Here is a 20,204-nt window from a genome sequence, read left to right as displayed (position 1 = left end):
CACTAAAACACCTGCTCGACCCAACACAACCCCTACACTATAACACCTGCTCGACCCACCACAACACCTACACTAAAACACCTGCTCGACCCAACACAACCCCTACACTGTAACACCTGCTCGATCCACCACAGCACCTACACTAAAACACCTGCTCGACCCAACACAACCCCTACACTATAACACCTGCTCGACCCACAACACCTACACTAAAACACCTGCTCGACCCACCAACAACACCTACACTAAAATACCTGCTCGACCCACCACAACCCCTACACTAAAACACCTGCTCGACCTACCACAACCCCTACACTATAACACCTGCTCGACCCACCACAACCCCTACACTATAACACCTGCTCGATCCACCACAACCCCTACACTATAACACCTGCTCGACCCACCACAACCCCTACACTATAACACCTGCTCGATCCACCACAACCCCTACACTATAACATCTGCTCGACCCACCACAACCCCTACACTATAACACCTGCTCGACCCACCACAACCCCTACACTATAACACCTGCTCGACCCACCACAACCCCTACACTATAACACCTGCTCGACCCACCACAACCCCTACACTATAACACCTGCTCGACCCATCACCAACTACGGTATATTCGTCAAACGTCGAGCAATAGAATAACTGCCAGCCTCCTGCCCCGCGCCGAGGACATCCCTAACACAGGAAAATCTCTCACCTGTTTAATGTTAACTCTTGTTATTTTTGCCTTAACTGTTTACATGTGCGTTACCGTTAAGAATATTGCATAACTGGCATTTTTAGTGTTTTAAATGAGTGCTAGCTCTACCACTGGTTTAGCCTGTTGTGTGCCCTCTCTCTCTTTGGTTTAGCCTGTGATATGCTAGCTTTCTCTCTCACCTGTTGTGTTAGCTTTCTCTCTCACCTGTTGTATTAGCTTTCTCTCTCACCTGTTGTGTTAACTTTCTCTCTCACCTGTTGTGTTAGCTTTCTCTCTCACCTGTTGTGTTAACTTTCTCTCTCACCTGTTGTGTTAGCTTTCTATCTCACACGTAATGTATTAGCTTTATCTCACCTGTAGTGCTTGCTTTCTCCCACCTGTAGTGTGATAGCTTTCCTTCTCTCACCTATAGTGTGCTAGCTTACACCTGTAGTGTGATTGCTTTCTCTCACCTGAAATATGCTAGCTTTCTCTCTCACCTGTAATGCGCTAGCCTTCACTCTGGTTTAGCCTGTAGTGTGCTTACATTTCCCTCTCATTGGTTTAACTTGTAGTGAGTTAGCGTTTTCTCTCAAAGATTTAACTTAATGCATTAGCTCTCTTTTTGGTTTAATTTTGTGTCCTGGCTTTCTCGTATGGTCCAACACTTACCTATCTTTATTTACTATTGCTAGAAAGAATATATTATATTTTTTTATGGTTTACGTGGAGTCTTAATTATTCTTTGTGTATTCGATAGGCTTTAAACCTAATGAACCAACCCTTTGAGGTAGTAGTGGAGGAGGTAGTGGAGGACGAAGAGGTGGAGGAAATTAGGCGGTGCTAAAGGTGGTGGAGGTGAAGGATGTTTAGGTGGAAGTGGTGACGAAAAAGTCGCCACTGTGTTGTGGTACACAGGGGTCAAGGTTGGTCACTTTGGCTTTGTGTTGTGCCTCTTGTGTTTTGTAAACTGACTTGTGTTTTGCAAGCTGGTTACTCGACCTCCTGCTCTTGTAGCCAGAGGTCACCAAGCCTCGAGTCAGCTGATTGCCGCTCAGCCTCCTGGAGGTCACCACGAGGCCATTAAATCTTGTGATTACCTCTTCTTGAGGTCACCAGATGGTACTCACATCTTGCGAACTATCTTATAGGTTACCCGAGGTCCCGACATCTTGCGATCTCCTCTGGAGGTCACTTGGCCCTGGTGTTGCCCAGGCTGGAGGTCGAAAGATCAGTGGAGGCCCCGCAGAGGCCCCCAACGTGACCTTCACGACCAGTGGTCATGTAAGGAAGAGGTGACCTGTAATCCCGTTGAATAATGGTTGCTTACCAGGACCCGCCCTCGACCCTTGTGTGTTCACCCTGGGAAACACACACACACACACAAGCGCACACACAGACACACACACACACACACACACACACACACACACACACACACACACACACACACACACACACACACACACACACACACACACACATACACAAACAAACAAACAAACAAACAAACAAACACACACACACACACACACACACCAGCGAAGAGGCGGGGCCAGAAGCTGTGAATCGACCCCTGGAACCACAAATAGGTGAGTGCACACACACACTTGAGAAATCGTAGACTGCATTGCATTTACAGAAACTAGACTAACAGACATGATCACGAATGCGATATTTACCCCGGGGATACTGCTTCAAGATAATTACCCCGGGGATACTGCTTCAAGATATTTACCCCGGGGATACTGCTTCAAGATATTTACCCCGGGGATACTGCTTCAAGATATTTACCCCGGGGATACTGCTTCAAGATATTTACCCCGGGGATACTGCTTCAAGATATTTACCCCGGGGATACTGCTTCAAGATATTTACCCCGGGGATACTGCTTCAAGATATTTACCCCGGGGATACTGCTTCAAGAGAGAGAGAGGAGAGAAAAAGAATAGGAGATGGGAGAGCAACTTTCTTTATTCAAAAAAAAAAAATATAATTTGACAAAAACCTAAAAATTCCAAACTTGGGAGACTTCACAAATAATATATCTGGAATCAAAATAATGGAGAGAACCATGGTCTTTAGTGCCATCATTTTACAACCCATCATCAAATAACAGAAGAGCCAGAGATAATAATAATAATCATAATAATTTTTATTTCTACAAGTACATGATACAGTTTATACCACCTAGCTGAATATGAGGGGAACAATGTAACGACAATATGCACCACTGAAATAACTAGCAATCAGATTAAGTGTTAAACCACCTAAGTCAGGAAATACAGACTGGGCAAACTGAGACCACCGCTGAGAGACGTGATGGCGCAAGCTGCTGGAATCTATCCGGTAGAAGTTTCACATTCACTTTGTTAAAAAGAAAAAGAATGAGGGTAGAGGTAATGACGAAACAGCGAGGTTAGATTGTGTCTTCTCTAATTGGTGATAGTGGTACTAGAGATGGTGGTTGTGGTGGTATTGATGGGAGTGTTGATTGCTGTAGTGTTTATGGTGGTGGTAGTGGTAATAGTGGGGGTTATTATGGTGTTACAGCAGTGTTATTGATAGTATTGGTGGCATCGTTTATGGTGGTGGTAATAACTGCGGTGGTAATAACTGCGGTGGTGGTGACGACACTGTTGGTCCTCTTTGGATGGGAAAAGGTGTGGTGGTGGTTATGGCAGGTTTGGATAGTAGTTTCCCTGAACGAATCTACCTGGACTTCCTACTCATTTCTGCAACAGTGAAAGCTCCTGATGTATCGATTGCAAAACGAAAGGCTCTTATAAGGAAAATAATTTAATTGCTTGAAATTCATTGTGTTAAGTATTCTAATATTTTAGGCTTTTAATGGAGATATTTTCTTAGCAATCACTCTTTTAAATATAAGAAATAACTTTAACCCATTTTAAACATTACTGTTTTTCTGAACTTGTCTCTAAAGCAAAACTTCACAAGAAAGACAGTACAAAGAAGACAGCATAAGAAAGATAACATAAGAAAGATAGCATAAGGAAGACAACTTAAGGAAGACAGAGTAAGGAAGGCAGCCTGAGGAAGGGATGCATCTTAATCACGAGAAATAAATAAATAAAAGAAAATCAGTAATGTGGGATCTCCTTCTGCCTTTCCCCAAAGACCCGCAACCTGTAATTACCTGCGAAGGCTCTTGTACTAGTCTGTTAGACGTGATGGAAGGAAGCGAGCAACCACCACTACCAAAGCCAGACAGACAAACAGACTGACTGCCAGCAGACTCCTGCAGGAATGCTCGACTCTCAACCAAGATTGATCGACAACACCTGCGAGAGGAAGAGACGGCGCCCGATTGTGTTGTAAATGAGGCTGATGCCATACGTCTCGAAGCATGGTGATGGCGTCTTGTGCCTTGTTGTGCATCCTAAAGAAATGGAGGAGATATCTTAAGTTTTGTGGTGCATCCTAAAGGAATGGAGGAGATATCTTAAGTCCTGTGCCGTATCTTGAAGGAATGGAGGAGATATCTTAAGTCTTGTGGGGCATCGTAAAGGAATGAAGCGAATATCTTGTGCCTTGTGGAACGGAGAAGATATTTAATACCTTGTGGCACACCTTAGAGGAATGGAGAAAATATCTTGCGCCTTGTGGCACTGCACAGATGGCTTGTGCAGTTCCGTGCGCCTTAAAGGCATCGTGTGAGTGTCTAAGATCGTGCCGAACACTTTAAAAACATCGTGCAAGTGTCCAGTACTGAACACCTTAATTAAGCTTCTTGGCACCTTGGCCCCTTAAGATTCTTGGCGGCTTAAAAGGCCAGATAACGATGTTGCAACTTAAATCAGGGGTAAAAGGCATCACAACACCTCTGAGAATGCCATATGTGTCAATTTAGGAATACAACAGTTTTTGCTGCACGTCAACAGCATAGCATTATGTGCCATGTATAATGAATCATGGCAGAGGCAGAAAGAAGCCTGTGGAACGCCTGTCTTCAACAATACGTCGCGATCACTGCGTTTTATGGACTCACAATCCTTTTGATGCGTCCTAAAGCTGTTTCAATCATGGTCTCATTTTCGCGACTCGTTTTACGGCATCGTAATCCTTTCGCTGACCACCGGTCCGGTTAAGTTACGTCGTAACTTTGCGGCTGTTTTCAAGAGTGTTGTGATGGTTACACTTGTGCAGTAGGGCAGACGTGTTGTGATGGTTACTATTGTGTGTTAAAGCAGACATGCTGTGATGGTCACACTTGTGTAGCAAGGCAGGTCCGTTGTAGTGGATACTGTTGTGTAGCAAGGCAGGTCTGTTGTGGTGGATACTGTTGTGTAGCAAGGCAGGTCTGTTGTGGTGGATACTGTTGTGTAGCAAGGCAGGTCTGTTGTGGTGGATACTGTTGTGTAGCAAGGCAGGTCTGTTGTGGTGGATACTGTTGTGTAGCAAGGCAGGTCTGTTGTGGTGGATACTGTTGTGTAGCAAGGCAGACCTGTTGCTAAATATTCTTTTCAAATGAGTCGTTATGGACAGGTGCAGGACACGTCACAACAGGAAATCTTTCATTTGCATCTCACCAGACGTTCACACCATGTACATGAATGAGACCTTCACTCACTCTTGCGAGTGAATCTCAGGTGAACCTCACCACCTAATGTTCACTCAGGTGAAATAGGAACCTTTAAGCAATACCCGTTGCTCATCGAGTGGATCCGTGGACGCACTCTTTCTTCTTTGTTTGCAGCAAGGAGCCTTTTACAAGTCTTCGACACACGCACTGTGTTCCTTGCGCCTGTATGGTAATTTACGAAATATGCAATAGTACGTCATAAGATATATACTATACCATAAAGTATAAGCTATAACACAAGCTAAAAGATATACCATAAAACGCCAGAATTATGACTAGAGGTATCGTCTCAGTATATAAAAAAAATTGCTCAACTTGACAAACTGCTGATGAGAACTGACAGCCTAGAAGTAGAGCAAGTGCGAGGTTGGAGGTAGATGGGAGGGTTGATGGTAGGGAGGGATAAGAGTGGGGGAAAGTTGGGGTGGTATAAGAGGGTTTGGTAGAGGATAAATTGGGGTTGAAGTGTTGAGAAAGGAGAGGACTGGAGATAGTGACTGGTGGTTGAGGGGCTTGGGAAGTGTATCAGTTTCTTGTGTTATTTCCGTAATTATAGATGTGATATCCAAGATCTTCCTTATATGAAACTATATGAACTCTTGCACTAACAAGTGTTGTTGTAAAAACAACGCTTGTGCAGTAAAAGCTTTCTGGCGACAGTATTTTGTTCGTCAGAAAAGAAGACAAGTGACTCTTAGCATGAGTCTTTGTCAGGTGATAACCGGTTTGTCATCATTTTTACATTCTTGTACTGAAGTCTGAAACATTTCCCATAGCAGATAATTTAGTTCTTAATCACACTCCTAGAAAACCGGGGGTAGTATATCGTCTGGTCCTGCTCCTTTGCTTCTATAATTATCAAACAAGTGACAGATGATTTTTTGTTTCGCTCCATAAATATAATCAAGCAGTGACTAGCGTCTAGCTTGCTGATCCCCTGAGTAGAAAGATCAATGCTGACTTCAATGTGTGCTCACTTGTTTGTGGCTGCACGGGTCGAATCCCAGCCCCTGTCCCCGCCTCTTCGCTGTGTTTGTGTGTTTGTTGGTGGTCAGCCAATCATCGACAACCCCACCTTCACCTGTTCTTATACCCACTGTCTTGCTAGGTCTCCACCACAGTGTCCCCACCACAGTGCCCACACCACAGTGCCCACACCACAGTATGGGCGTGAATGGTTGATTTGAATAAGGACTTGCCTAATTTGGGCCAGTAAGTAAGTAAGTAAGTAAATTTATTCAGGTATACACAATACAGTTACATAGAATTATCATACATAGCAGCATATGTGTAGAGAACCTAGGATAACCCAAAAAAGTCAGACAGAGTGACTTATTTCCATTGGGGTCCTTTTACCTTATTATTATAATATAAAGGTTATAATATTTTCTTATTATTCTATAATGAAGATAACATCTTATTATCATACTAAAAAGACTATCTACTACACGAGGGTCATTAAGACTATCTACAATACGAGGGTCATTAAGACTATCTACTACCCGAGGGTCATTACGACTATCTACAATACGAGGGTCATTACTAGGGATAAGGTAAAATTTACACGTATTTTAGCTAAAAAATAGAAAATCATTCCCCTCCCTTTCTGTTGCTTCATTCATCAGACACTTTTTGGCAGTCTTCTTGAACTGGTTCAAGCTATGACTGGCCTTGACATTTGTGGGTAGTCTGTTCCATTCCTTTATTGCTGTACAATAAAAGGTGTTTGAAGCCTGGCCACTGACTGTGGGTACTACAAAGTTGTGCTCTCTCAAGTAGACCTGCTGCAGTGTTCCTCCATTCTCATGTAAAACCTTTTTTGGTAAACAGACCTAACCTAACCTAACCCAACCAAACCTGACCTAGAAAAGTAGTTTTTGATTAGGATATATTACCCTCGGTTTTGTTATTCCCAAAATTATATTTAATCATATTTTATTCATCTTAAATTCAAAATTTAACTGTCTTCATGGCACAACAAGCATCCAGTAGTGACCAGGAGTGACCATGCCAGCCAGTCCGTCTCCTGGCTGGGTTCCCGTCTTGTGTTCGCGATTTATAAGCAATTATCGCCTTTGTATTGCTTTTACGTTTTCATTCATGCATTTTAGTTATCTAATTATAGTATAATTGGGTAAATTTTGCTTCTAGATTACCGCCTTATCCAAACTAACCGAACAATTGTCCAAACTAACCTAGCTAAATTTTTCTTAATAAGCAAGTTTACATAAATTACCCTGAATCTAAATAACGTTTACCGAGAAAGTTCGTGTGTTTTAGTGTCTGTGTAGAAGCCATTCTAACGAGAGAGAGAGAGAGAGAGAGAGAGAGAGAGAGAGAGAGAGAGAGAGAGAGAGAGAGAGAGACAGACAGACAGACAGACAGACAGACAGACAGACAGACAGACAGACAGACAGAGATAGAGATTGAGAGAGATAGAAAGATAGATATATAGAAAGAGATAAAGACAAAGAGACAGAAGGAGAATGAGATAGAGAGAGAGGAAGGGGGAGGGGTGAGAAGAGTTTAACATAGTATCAAAGATACATGTGCTTGTCGTGGGCGTCGCTGTGTGTGAGTGGATGTAAATCTGCCCGACCTAAGTAATGTTCCAATGTACGTGTACGTGCGTAGGAGTGTACGTGTGCGTGTGTGATTCTGCTGTGAGTGGTTGGGTGTTAGTTCTTCGTAACTTTAACGACGTGTAAATTATCCTTTGTGTGATTTATCATTCTTTTTTGTAAGTTCGGGAAAGTTAGGTGTAAATTCTGGCGTACATGCGTAGATATTTTTTGGTTTAACTTACGGGATATAAATTATAGTTTCTGGGAGTGTCTGTACATGTAAGTTCCATGTAACTTTTCTTGTTTAGCAAGTACTGGGGAGTGGAGTATATGCTCGTGTTTTCATGTAAATAAACATAAGCATGTGTTTTGTTGCTGATTATGTTTGTGTAAATGATTGTCGATTGAGGGAACGCATGCGTAAATATGGTGTCCAGTAATCGTTTTCAGGCGTGCCTGATGCAAATTTTGAGTGTGTAAAATATCTGGTATGTTGTTTTTGGCCCTGAACTAGACGATGCTTACTCTCATTGACTGTGTTCTGTTGTGTTCGAAAGCTCGCGTATTTCTGCTAGACGTATCCCTGCACTGGAGGATCAGTCACGGGCTCTGTGATCACGACTTGTGTTCATATTGTTTGGGTAGGAGAGAACATCTGATGATAACTAACATTTATGTGGTAAAACTAGTCCACTGAGCTTAAGACTATATTCTGTGTGTGTATGTGTGTGTGTGCGTGTATGCGTGTGTGTGTGTGTGTGTGTGTGTGTGTGTGTGTGTGTGTGTGTGTGTGTGTGTGTGTGTGTGTGTGTGTGTGTGTGTGTGTGGGTGTGTGTGTGTGTGTGTGTGGATGTGTGTGTGTGGATGTGTGTGTGTGTGGATGTATGTGTGTGTGTGTGTGTGTGTGTGTGTGTGTGTGTGTGTGTGTGTGTGTGTGTGTGTGTGTGTGTGTGTGTGTGTGTGTGTGTGTGTGTGTGTGTGTGTGCAGAATGGGTGCGATATTTGTGCTTTTGTTCATTAGGCTAAAGTTATTTCTGCTATTTTTGACGTCATGGCTGTTGATGTTTAGTGATGCTATAGTCGTTGATGTGGTGAATTAGCTGTAAGAACAGACTATAACAATCTTCTAACAACAATGAGAGACACTAAACAATAACAAAGACATCCCCGACTCACTCTGTCTTCTCTTCACATAAGTGACCTGTAACTCATCCAGATCATGATTGTCAGAGACGATGAATTCGTCTCAGATTCTGAATTATCTCCCTTAGGCAAAGCTATTTATTGCAGTATTCTCTTTCTTCGCTTAGAAACCTTTAAAATGCAAGACAATAGAGATGTGATGGTCAAGACGCGTAATTACCACCTTCAGCTCTAACACTGTTTTTATAAATTCGTCTCGGGTGTAAGCTTGACTATTTTAGTTTATTGTGATCGTCTCGAGACCGTTTGACGCCTCTCTGGCTAGTTTATGTTGAATATTGTTGACACTGGATACAATGGCTCTCTTCCCAGGAAAAAAAAGTAGTGATTTTTAAAGTATAAGTTATTCTTGGTTGATTCGGATTTTACGAAAATCGGACAGCGAAACAAAACGTTATGAGACTCCCTCAATGGAGAGCGACTGCCGGGTCACCAAGACCCGAGCCAAGACCAGTCTCGCCGAACCTACCTGTGAAATTTTTCAGTAATTTTATTTTCGTACGGGCAAGACACGTTTAGCTTCAGGTGATTGTTTTCAAACGTGTCTGCATTAATACACAAATAACCCGCACATAGAAGAGAGGAGCTTACGATGACGTTTCGGTCCGACTTGAACCATTTACAAAGTCACATTGTCTGCATTAATTTGCGATAGTCATTTGGTGTAACTGAGACAGCTCCCTGTAAGTTACATAGCATTCCATATATTTTTTTTTTTAAATTTAGCAACTCGTTTCCTGTTACCCTCTTCGCGTTGTACAAGCTCAACGAGAGATGCTGAAATAATCGTATGCCTCGTACGCACAATTAAATCAGACATGTATAGAATATATCAGACAATCAAACAATGAAAATTAAAAAAAAGTAAATACCGTGAATTGGAATAATTCACAACTAACCCACAATACCGTGAATGGGTAAAAATTAAAAATACAAATCACGAATTTCTGAGTTACAACCACAACGAATAACTGAATAATCTACATGTGAAATTTTTAGAGACAGACATAGCAGACAAGGCCCGTCTCTCGTCATGACAAAATCAGATGTGACCACAAACCCCCCCCCCCCCCCGTTAGAGGCAGCAGACAAGGCCCGTCTCCATCACAACACAATCAGATGTAACGCCCGCGACGATGGTGAGAGGGGAAGAATCACCCGATCACATCCTAAGTCGTCCCATCAACCGCATAATTCAACTTATCTGGTCATTAAATGGGGAGAATTCGATTAGCATAGGACCACAAAAACTTACAATCAGTGGGGGTATTGGGAAGGTGTGTGTTGACAGGACAAGTGTGTAGAAAAGGTAGGGCTTCCTCCCCCTCTCTCCCAACCCCCTTTTTTTTTTCTACCAGAGGTGTTTTTGTTTAGTTATCCTTGTGTGATACCCTCTTGTCCTTTTTTATATTCCCTTTCCTTTTTATTCGTCTAATGATTATTGCATAGTGGATTTATTGGGTTTAAAAGCCTACAAGAGGGTCGTTAAGGTTGTATGTGAGCTTGTACACTAAGAGTCAAGGATACCTTAATCCTTAATAGGGTAAACTCTCAGCACATGTACATTCCTCTTCATGTACATACCTTCTAATGATTATTATGATGTGTAGTGTTTGTCAATATTCAACAATGCTCTTGACTTTTATTATTATTATTATTATTATTATTATTATTATTATTAGTTTAACTATGGGAACCGCTAGGAATCATGCAGCGCATGGGAAACGCAAATATATTCAGGGTTGATCTAAGATGAGAATAGCTCTTAGCCCTTGGATCAAGAGCGCTTTAATGTCAAACCATCTCCGTGGAGTATCTCTGTAAATATAAATACCAATTGTTAAATCATCCCTTTTTCCTTCCCTACCCTTTCCCCTTTCCCCCACCTCTCTTTCCATTATCCCCCCCCCCGCCGCAGGGGGGTGATGGGTATAACTAATACGGGTGAAGATGAGGAAGGTGAAGTAGTGAAAGGGGCGGGACTTCGAGAAATACGTGGGCATTTATTAACCTTTTGACCCCTTTCCATGCCCCTACTTCACCCTACCTTTCCTTGCTCCTTCATCCTCCCGTTCGTTGCCCCCTACCCATCCCTTCCCTAATTTGCCCCCTTACCTCACCCTGCCCTTCCTTGTCCTCATTCCTAACCCTCCCCTTCCTCTTTCCCTCCTGGCGTTCCGGTTTAGCTGCGAGACCTGTAGATAAATAACAAAAAGGCACAATACCGTGACTGGAACGATACACAAATAACCCGCACATAAAAGACAGAAGCTTACGACGACGTTTCGGTCCGACAAAGTCACACAGTGACTTTGTCAATGGTCCAAGTCGGACCGAAACGTCGTCGTAAGCTTCTGTCTTTTATGTGCGGGTTATTTGTGTATAGACCTGTAGAGTTCTCTCGTTTGAAAAAGCGCTTTTTTAAGGTCCATTTCCTACTGTCTCTCAGAAATATGCCATTATGGCTTCGATGGAAGAGAGTGAAATGCATGAGGCAGGTGGGGGGAGTGAAGTAAAGATTATCCATGCTGGCGGGTATGAATGGAAGAGAATGTTTGAGATGACAGCTTGCTCAAGTGATGTAGGAGCCTGTGAAAGCGGTACTGAATTGTGCTTGAGTCATACGTGGCAGAATGTGGGGGCGCGTACATAAAGGGAGGGAGGGATTGTCAGAAGACTGGAGAAGGAAGTAGGAGATGTAAGAGGAGTTGGGTAACAGCTTGGTTTTATGACAAACGCCTCAGCTCCTTCAAACACTCAGGGAAAACAGGGTACCGGCGCTAAGAGGGATTTGCTTTACTGTAGGTAAGACAAGCAGGGGGGTGATGTGACAGTTCCGGCCACCCGACAAAATATTGCCGGTGGCAGGAAATTGCGATACTGTTGTGGTATGGGCTTGAGCTCCCTTATAGACAAGCGTTGACTTTCTGTGTATATTGAGGAAGTTTATAGCCACAAGATGTTAATTTAGCGAGAACTGGTACTTTCACGGTCGGCGAGCAGGTTGAACGTAGGTGTGGACTCTAGTGACTGACAGGTGTTGCAATTCTAATTGTCCAAGTATGACTGTGGACAGTTTGTAAAATGTTACTGGATAATTGTGTGTGGGGAACGACCACTTCCTCGGCAGGAAGTGAGGGTAGTGTCAGCGGACTGTCACGGGGGCCATGCTAGTGGTGTGGAGACTCGTTCTGCTTGGTCCCTTGAAGGGGTAGGGGGATCATACAGAGCCTGGATAATTAAAGGTAAACAGGTTTGACCCAAGGAAGGGAAGGACAAGTTTAATTCCTTCGATCAAGAGTCCCTTACCAGCATCAATACTAATGAACCCAGGAATCATTCATACATAAGCATACATACGCACACACAAATAACAAAAAAGGCACAATACCGTGACTGGAACGATACACAAATAACCCGCACATAAAAGAGAGAAGCTTAGGACGACGTTTCGGTCCGACTTGGACCATTGACAAAGTCACACTGTGACTGTGTCAATGGTCCAAGTCGGACCGAAACGTCGTTCTAAGCTTCTCTCTTTTATGTGCGGGTTATTTGTGTATACGCACACACATATGTAGACGAATGCATATTTTTGTATTTTACTGTATTATAACTTTATGAGCGTCCTCCACTATTCCTTTTGCATGTACTGATGCGCAGGTGACCTGGTTTATGGAAAACCGGAATACTTTTCTCAAATCGTGTAGCGACCGGGACATTTTTGTCATTATTATTATTGTCTGTTATTATTACTGTTCTTTATTTTGAAGTACTAAATATGCTTGAATCACTGAGAGCAAGTAGCTCAATCCTCAGCTACCTAAGTGCACAATTAACATCATTAAAACTGGTCAGTAATTGCTAGCTACCTCCTGGTTATTTCTTTTGTGAATCAGAGCTGTATTTGCGGCCTCTCACGATGATGACTTGTAACATGAAGACTTTGTAGAGGTGAGAGAGGCTTGTTCCCGTGGAGCCCGAGGAACAAACTTGAACCACCCGATACCTTTCTTCGTAGCCTGTCCTGTGCTCAGGGATTTTAAGAGCTGAACTTCCTGTTTCTTGGTCTCCGCCATCTTGGACAAAGTTCTCGCAACTAACCATACATTTTGTTATCTCCTTCCCGAGACTTGCCTCATAGAAGTGAAACACTCAACAGTCGGCCAGTTTTTCTTGACTGCAAACTGTGACAGTTCCATTCTTCCGAATTTAATGTGAAATTGTGTGCTCGGGCAAATATAAATCTTTTGTTAAAAGGGGATTATATGATTTTTTTTTTCTACCAGTTAGCTTTTTTTCTGCTTCCTACCAAGAGATTGCAAAGATTTGATTTTCGGAGTGTATAATAAAATGATCAGACTTAACATTCGCCCACAGGCTTGTCTCTGAAGATTTCTGTTATGGGTAACAAGATGCTTGTTTTACGTAACCTCGTATTTGGCTATCGATAGCCAAACCAAGACTTGTCTGAAGACTTGGTTACATACTGCAGATGAGGAATGTAACTGTGCTGGAGATAGATACGATTAGTAAAATCAATGTTTATTTAACATCACCCTGGAGCGATGAAGCCCATTCACGGGTGGCAATCTTCCAGCATATGGTTAGCCCCGGTACTGTCTCTCTTCCTATCTTTCCCCCGCTGTATATTTCACCCCTTCATAATTTCTTCTCCCCCTATCTCTCTAACTCCTCCTATTCATCTTTTCTTATCAAACTTACTTTCTCCTCCGTAAATTCCTGATATCTGTTGTCTACCAACAAAGGAATAACGTGAGAATACTTTGCGCGAATTAGCTAGTCAGAAATAAATTTAAAAAGTCGTGTAATACTACCTAGACTAATAAGTTTATTGACACGTATAGTATTAGCAGCTTCATTAGCAGTAATATATGATCAAGAGAAGTTTGCGAACTCTCCCAAATCTAAACATTCAAGTTTCCCGTTTTTGCTCTTTCATCTTTTCACTCCCGACTTGTTTCTCTTTAGTCCATTATCCTTTAGCCAACAGTCAATTGTTTTGATTTCTCAAGGGTCTCTATACAAGATTTCTATAGCGGCCAGATATTCTTCCCCAGCAGGCGGATCTCTGGCTTTCAGTCTTACCTCATTACACAGCCCGCAAAGGTTTGCGATGAGGGGTGAGTTAGTCCAATTAAACACCCTGGTAGGTATTGGTTAGCCACAGCGCTCTTCCTCTCTCTTCACCCTGTTATTACCAGCCTTATCTCGCTAACTGCTGCACCTCTGAGAGCTTCGTTAATCATGCACGAACGAGAAAATTCTTGCGTTTTGCCTCCTCCGTCTACTTTGACTGACAGAACGAAGGCTGCACGCCCATTTCTTCTTCTTGTGTTAGTTGGAAGAGGGGGGGGGGTTGTTTGTGTGCGTGTGACCATCTTCACAGTAACATACTATGTTCTGTTCCTCTGTTAATTGCAGATGAAATGTGCCCAGCAGGGAAAGCATTCTCGTGCACACCTTAAACAAAGCTTTATGGTGAGCACAACCAGGCAGCGTGTCTGGCGATTACATGACGGAGGATCGAGTCTCTACTACTACTTTCGCTGGTGGATTACCCATTTGGGTTTTCCGATTTACCTGATTAAAAATAAACTTAAGATTTTATGCCAGTTTGAAGTTTTAGATCTTATCGACGTTTATAAAGTTCTATTTTAAATCCCTCAATATTATGTAAGAGTAAACACTTCTTTCAACCGGCTAAGAAAATCACTGCACCTTTTTCAAGTTTAGAAACGAAAAACTAATTAGAAACGAACCATGGACCTTATATATTTTTTTTTTTTCAGAGGGAGGGGTAGAGGGACTGGTCTGACTGACTCTGAAGCTCTTGTTGTAATTATACACTGGCGAAGGGCGTAGACGTCATTAAGTCATTAAGGACGATGATAACCAGGCTCCAACAACCAGGTTCAGACGATGAGGAGTGAGGACGAACACTGACCATTCCGTAGAACACCGAAGCGTTGTAGCCAGAGCTGCCAACTCTCCAATTACAACCTGATTTTTAACATTTCTATCTTCCGTATAAAAAAATAGCGCTCATTATATTTCACATTATTCTCATTTGTGTCTTAAAGAGGTCTTGAAGGAAGGGACAACATCCTTTCATTTACAAATCAGTATTCTTTATTATAGTTGACAGAGTTTTTGATGGGTTAAGGTAATAAATTGTAAAGAAAGCCAGAAAAAACACTTTGTATATATTATATATATATATATATATATATATATATATATATATATATATATATATATATATATATATATATATATATATATTCTGTAGAATATCTTCATATGTATACAATGAAAGCAGCCGTTTAAATTCGAAGATGGGTATGTATCTCACCATTAACATGCTTAGATATTTACTGTGTAGCCTGAAATACGCTCGTGGAGTCGATAGGTGTTAAATTTAATAAACCAACCAACCAGACCAGATCAATCCATTGCATCAACCATACTCTGTGCATAGCAGTTCCACAGTTTTCCTTGTTACTCTTCAGTAGAAGCCTCTGAAATAAGTTGAGGTAGGGAAAGTCATCCTGTAATGTAAACACAGAAACTCTGGACTAATTAACCCCTGTAGAGAGAGAGAGAGAGAGAGAGAGAGAGAGAGAGAGAGAGAGAGAGAGAGAGAGAGAGAGAGAGAGAGAGAGAGAGAGAGAGAGAGAAGGCTGCTGGAGGCAAGGGGAAATGTCGTATTTTAGGTCAATGTGGTGCGAATATTATGCAAAGCATATAGAGTGAAGAAATTAGATGACTATAGTATGAAAGCTATAATTCAGAGAGCAGAAGAGGGGTTGTTGAGTTGTTTGCCCATGTAGAAAGATGGAAGTAAGATAAGCTAATTATGAGTGTGTATGTATCCGGACTGGATGGATGAAGGGGTGGGGATGTCCGAGGAACGGCTGCAGAAATGTAAATTAGGTTTCGAGAGGCATGGGTTCGAGCATTGAGCATGGGTTTGCAAGAGAGAAAGATAAGAGTGGCGACTGTGTATCGCTGGGATTCAACATGGTGTTAGAGTGAGAACCTGGCAATAGCTAGCAAAGAATGAGGGAAAAGCAGGTGGCCTGATAGTTTCTTTGGTAGAAAATGTGGAAGACGACTTTGCTACCCTTCGTCGCTCACTGATGAGCTGGGATTCGATGTCTTCTTTGACCAAAAGGTAAAAGTAGAAGTCTGAAATTGTCCGTGACCAAGCACAACCACCTTGAAAGTGGTTAGAGCTTCCTATGGACAAGGCGACAGATGAGTATTTAATACTCATCATGACCATGGAAGACCAAATAGGTTTTTGATGACCACCATGACATGTGAATGTTAATTAGTGGCCAGTGCTGGGTCAGTAACGGGTTACGTAACAGCTCTTAGTAAAGTGGTTTAAAATTGAGTTCATTACAACTATATAATTTTGACATACTAGGCAGGTGGTACACGTCCCTCGACCATCTGTAAACCACACTTACCTGGCAGATGGTGTGTATGCCCCTCGACCAGCTGGAACCCACACTTAACCTGACAGGTAGTGTGTCCCTCGACCAGCTGTAACCCACACTTATCTAGCAGGTGGTGTGCATGTCCATCGACCAGCTGTAACCCATACTTACCTGGCAGGCGGTGTGTACGTCCCTCGACCAGCTGTAACCCACACTTAACCTGACAGGTAGTGTGTCCCTCGACCAGCTGTAACCCACACTTACCTGGCAGGTGGTGTGTATGTCCCACGACGGGTCATAACCCACACTTACCTGGCAGGTGGTGTGTATGTCCTACAACGGGCCATAAACCACACTTACCTGGCAGACGGTATGTCCCTCGACCAGCTGTAACCCACACTTACCTGCAGGTGGTGTGTATGTCCCACGTCGGGCTGTAACTCACACTTACCTGCAGGTGGTGTGTATGTCCCACGTCGGGCTGTAACCCACACTTACCTGCAGGTGGTGTGTATGTCCCTCGACGAGCTCCTGCAGGTGGTGTACGCCCCTCGACGTACTGTAACCCACACTTATCTGCAATGTTAATATTACACATTATTAACATGACTCCTCCGCTTCTTGTAAATAACATTTCCATACATAAAATTATCACATTCACAAAATGCGCCAAGTACAATATCACATCCACTAATAAACTCTCAGATTACATAATTGTACTAATTATCTGCCATAATGTACAATAATTAAGGTCCCATAAAATTCTAAAAGCCAGTCCAATCAACTGTGGTACATTATTACAATACTTCATATACATTCACCGTCATGTTTAGCTGGTTTTATTAGATGAAGCTGAATCCAAACTGTCAGTTAATTCTGATATATTTACACTATCAATAAAATGCTAACAACTCAATAAGCCATTTTGTTGAAAGGGCTGAAGGCCACACTTAATTCATTCAGGAGCGGCATGTGGCCCCTGAAATTCAGGTTAGGGATCCCTGAGATGCAGCATCCCTTTCACTAAGTTAAGTTACTTGCTTATGCGCTATGGTAACAGCAGGAGAGAGTGGGTACCTCTTAAGTCGACTGAACTAACCAAGGAAAATTCGTCCAGTAGTGCCTCAATCCTTCTTGGAGGTAAGAGGCGGTGTCCAAGAGCTGGAGCCAGTGACCTGCGTGGTAAGAAATTTTTGAACCGTTGGGGACAAAAATAATTCACCTCTCTTCTAGCGCTTCTTTTTGATAATAATAATCACCTCTCTTCTTTAGATGCCTAGTTACACCAGACAACACGCATAAAACTGCAACACAGACTACGGTATTTACATTAATGAAATAAAATCATAAGGTTAAGCCACTATCCTCTTTAAGAACTTCACCGCATACTGTATATTAAAGCAAGTTTCACTTAAACGAGTTATGGTAAGTCAAGAAGGACTAAGGGATAAAATTATCCTTGATAGGCACCAAGTGTATTCAGACACTGATATCCCTAGAGATGTCAATATGTCTTCAACCTAATTAATTTTCTTAACAAAACAAACACATAAATGTACGAAGCTCTGACACGTCTCCCTCCCACATAACACCCGCCAATATTTTCTCAACACTACTACTAAATATAACACTAATTTTTTATAGGGTAAGCCAGTGTAAGGCCTCGGTCAAATGACCAAAAGCTCAAGCCTACGGGTCTTCATGACTAACAGAAAACACTTGTCCTGTTTCCCGATAAACCCAACTTTCTCATCGTAGATATTATGAAATTTTGTTTGCACCTCCATCAAGACATAACCATAACCCTTACAACAGCAGATCTCAAAGTCAGGAGCCGAACATCACATGTACTGATTGTATATAGAGAAAAGCGCTAACCCCGTAAGTTATACAGCGCCTGGGAAAATGGTAGGAAATATTTGATCCAAGGAAGGACATGTCCAATTCTTATCACCAAGACTCCCTCAGAGGCATCAAGGAACCTCCCATGAGAGGTAATTACCTTGATGAGAGCAATAATAACCTTGTTAAACACTACACAACCTAGTCGCAAATTTTTTTTTCGAATACCGACATGAGTAAAATCACTCCCATTAACAGTAACATTCAAAGCTTTATTACATAACTTCCCACCACCACAAAGTTCACTTTCGACATATTACCTAACACCCACCTCTTGTTGCTGACACTGGCAACAGGAAAAACTGGGAGCAGCGTCCAGCGTAGCGCAGCATCAGTGATGGCGGGACTCACAGCGTCATGTATATGAAGATAATTCTCCCGCCTTAAAATTCCCGTGTCCCGATACTCTCTCGTGACTTTACTGACTCTTTAAGCTTGTATACATATACACTTTACGCTTATATACTTATACGGTATACTTATGTCGTTATTTTTCCATCCCATAAAATTTAATGTAATATTTGCATTCGATGTGCGGCAGTCTTATGACAATAATAATTGAGGAACTCTAGATATTATTCTTTCGGACACAAATCTGATATTTATATTGCAACCATTAAATGAATTTCACATTTGCTTCAATAATTTCGGTTTCTTCGACTATTCAATTTACTCTGAATTGCTCAAAGGCGGAAAAAATATCCTTTGATGTAAATCTACACATATAAAATTAAAAAAAGTATTATCGAGAGGATTGTAACATGAAAAATCTTATTAATAGCCAATGAACGCTTTCGGACAGTTTCCACTGCAACTGAAGAGGAAGCGCTAAACCCGTAGGGGGCTCCTACAGCTCCCGGGGAATAATGGAAAGCAATCGTATTTGAACCGAGAAAGGTGAAATGTAACTCCGTTTCCTTGAATCAAAAGCACTTCACTAACATCGAGGCATCATCGTGGGAGATAATGAGATCTGCTTATTAAAAAGCATTTAATGTAATAGGAGGTAGCATTAAATGACCCATACAGGTGAAGGCTTCTCATGGAATACACTAAAGCAATAGGAATATATACATCTCTCAATAATGGGGTTTGAAGCCTATCTGCTACGCGAAGGTCACCAAATCTGCATTTAACCTGTTGAGCACCAGTCAAAAATACTTGAATACGTAATTTGAATCAGACCCTCAGTGTATTTTTACATTGAGACACCTCAGTGTGTATATGCAAATATATAATCCCTATTGAAAGCATATAATCCCTATTAATTAACGTTAGTGTCCAGATGGATTGTGACTTATTAATTATTATTATTATTATTATTATTATTATTATTATTATTATTATTATTATTATTATTATTATTATTATTATTATGAAGTACTGAATCCAATAAGGGTGATAGAGCTTGAGAAATGGGAGCGTACTTCAAAAAATTTAGCTTCAGTTCCTTGGATCAAGAGCCTTTCACCAGCCTCAAAGCGCCTCCCTTGAATGAGTTGATTAGCCAAGCTCTTGGTAATAATATTGCCAAGTTCATTCAGGTATTTGTAGATAATCTAACTGCTAGAGAGTGATGGGCAATGTATATTAAGGCAATCTGGACGTTTCGCCCTACACAGGGCGACAAGGTTTCTCGTTTGGGTATTCGTGCGCATAATCAAGTTATCAGACTTGCTACTTGTTGCAAAAGGATATTATAGGTGTTAGCAGAGGTGCTGAGCCCCGGGAATGCGCTGGTAATCCTTTTATGTCAGAGAAACCTG

At 41.9% G+C, this 20,204-nt stretch overlaps 1 long non-coding RNA gene across 1 annotated transcript; it reads right to left on the bottom strand.

Moving 5' to 3' along the window:
• Positions 1-17,031: 17,031 nt before the first annotated feature.
• LOC128693839 (uncharacterized) lies at positions 17,032-18,789 on the bottom strand. The gene is made up of 3 exons (XR_008407773.2): positions 18,710-18,789; positions 17,636-17,711; positions 17,032-17,112 (listed from the first exon to the last, which is right to left on the bottom strand). It is a non-coding gene; the product is annotated as an uncharacterized lncRNA (long non-coding RNA).
• Positions 18,790-20,204: the final 1,415 nt, after the last annotated feature.

The sequence above is a fragment of the Cherax quadricarinatus genome, chromosome 33, assembly GCF_038502225.1.
Source record: "Cherax quadricarinatus isolate ZL_2023a chromosome 33, ASM3850222v1, whole genome shotgun sequence".
NCBI lineage: Eukaryota > Metazoa > Arthropoda > Malacostraca > Decapoda > Parastacidae > Cherax > Cherax quadricarinatus.
The sequence above is the reverse complement of the archived record's forward strand: the minus strand, read 5'-3'. Positions and strand labels throughout refer to the sequence as shown.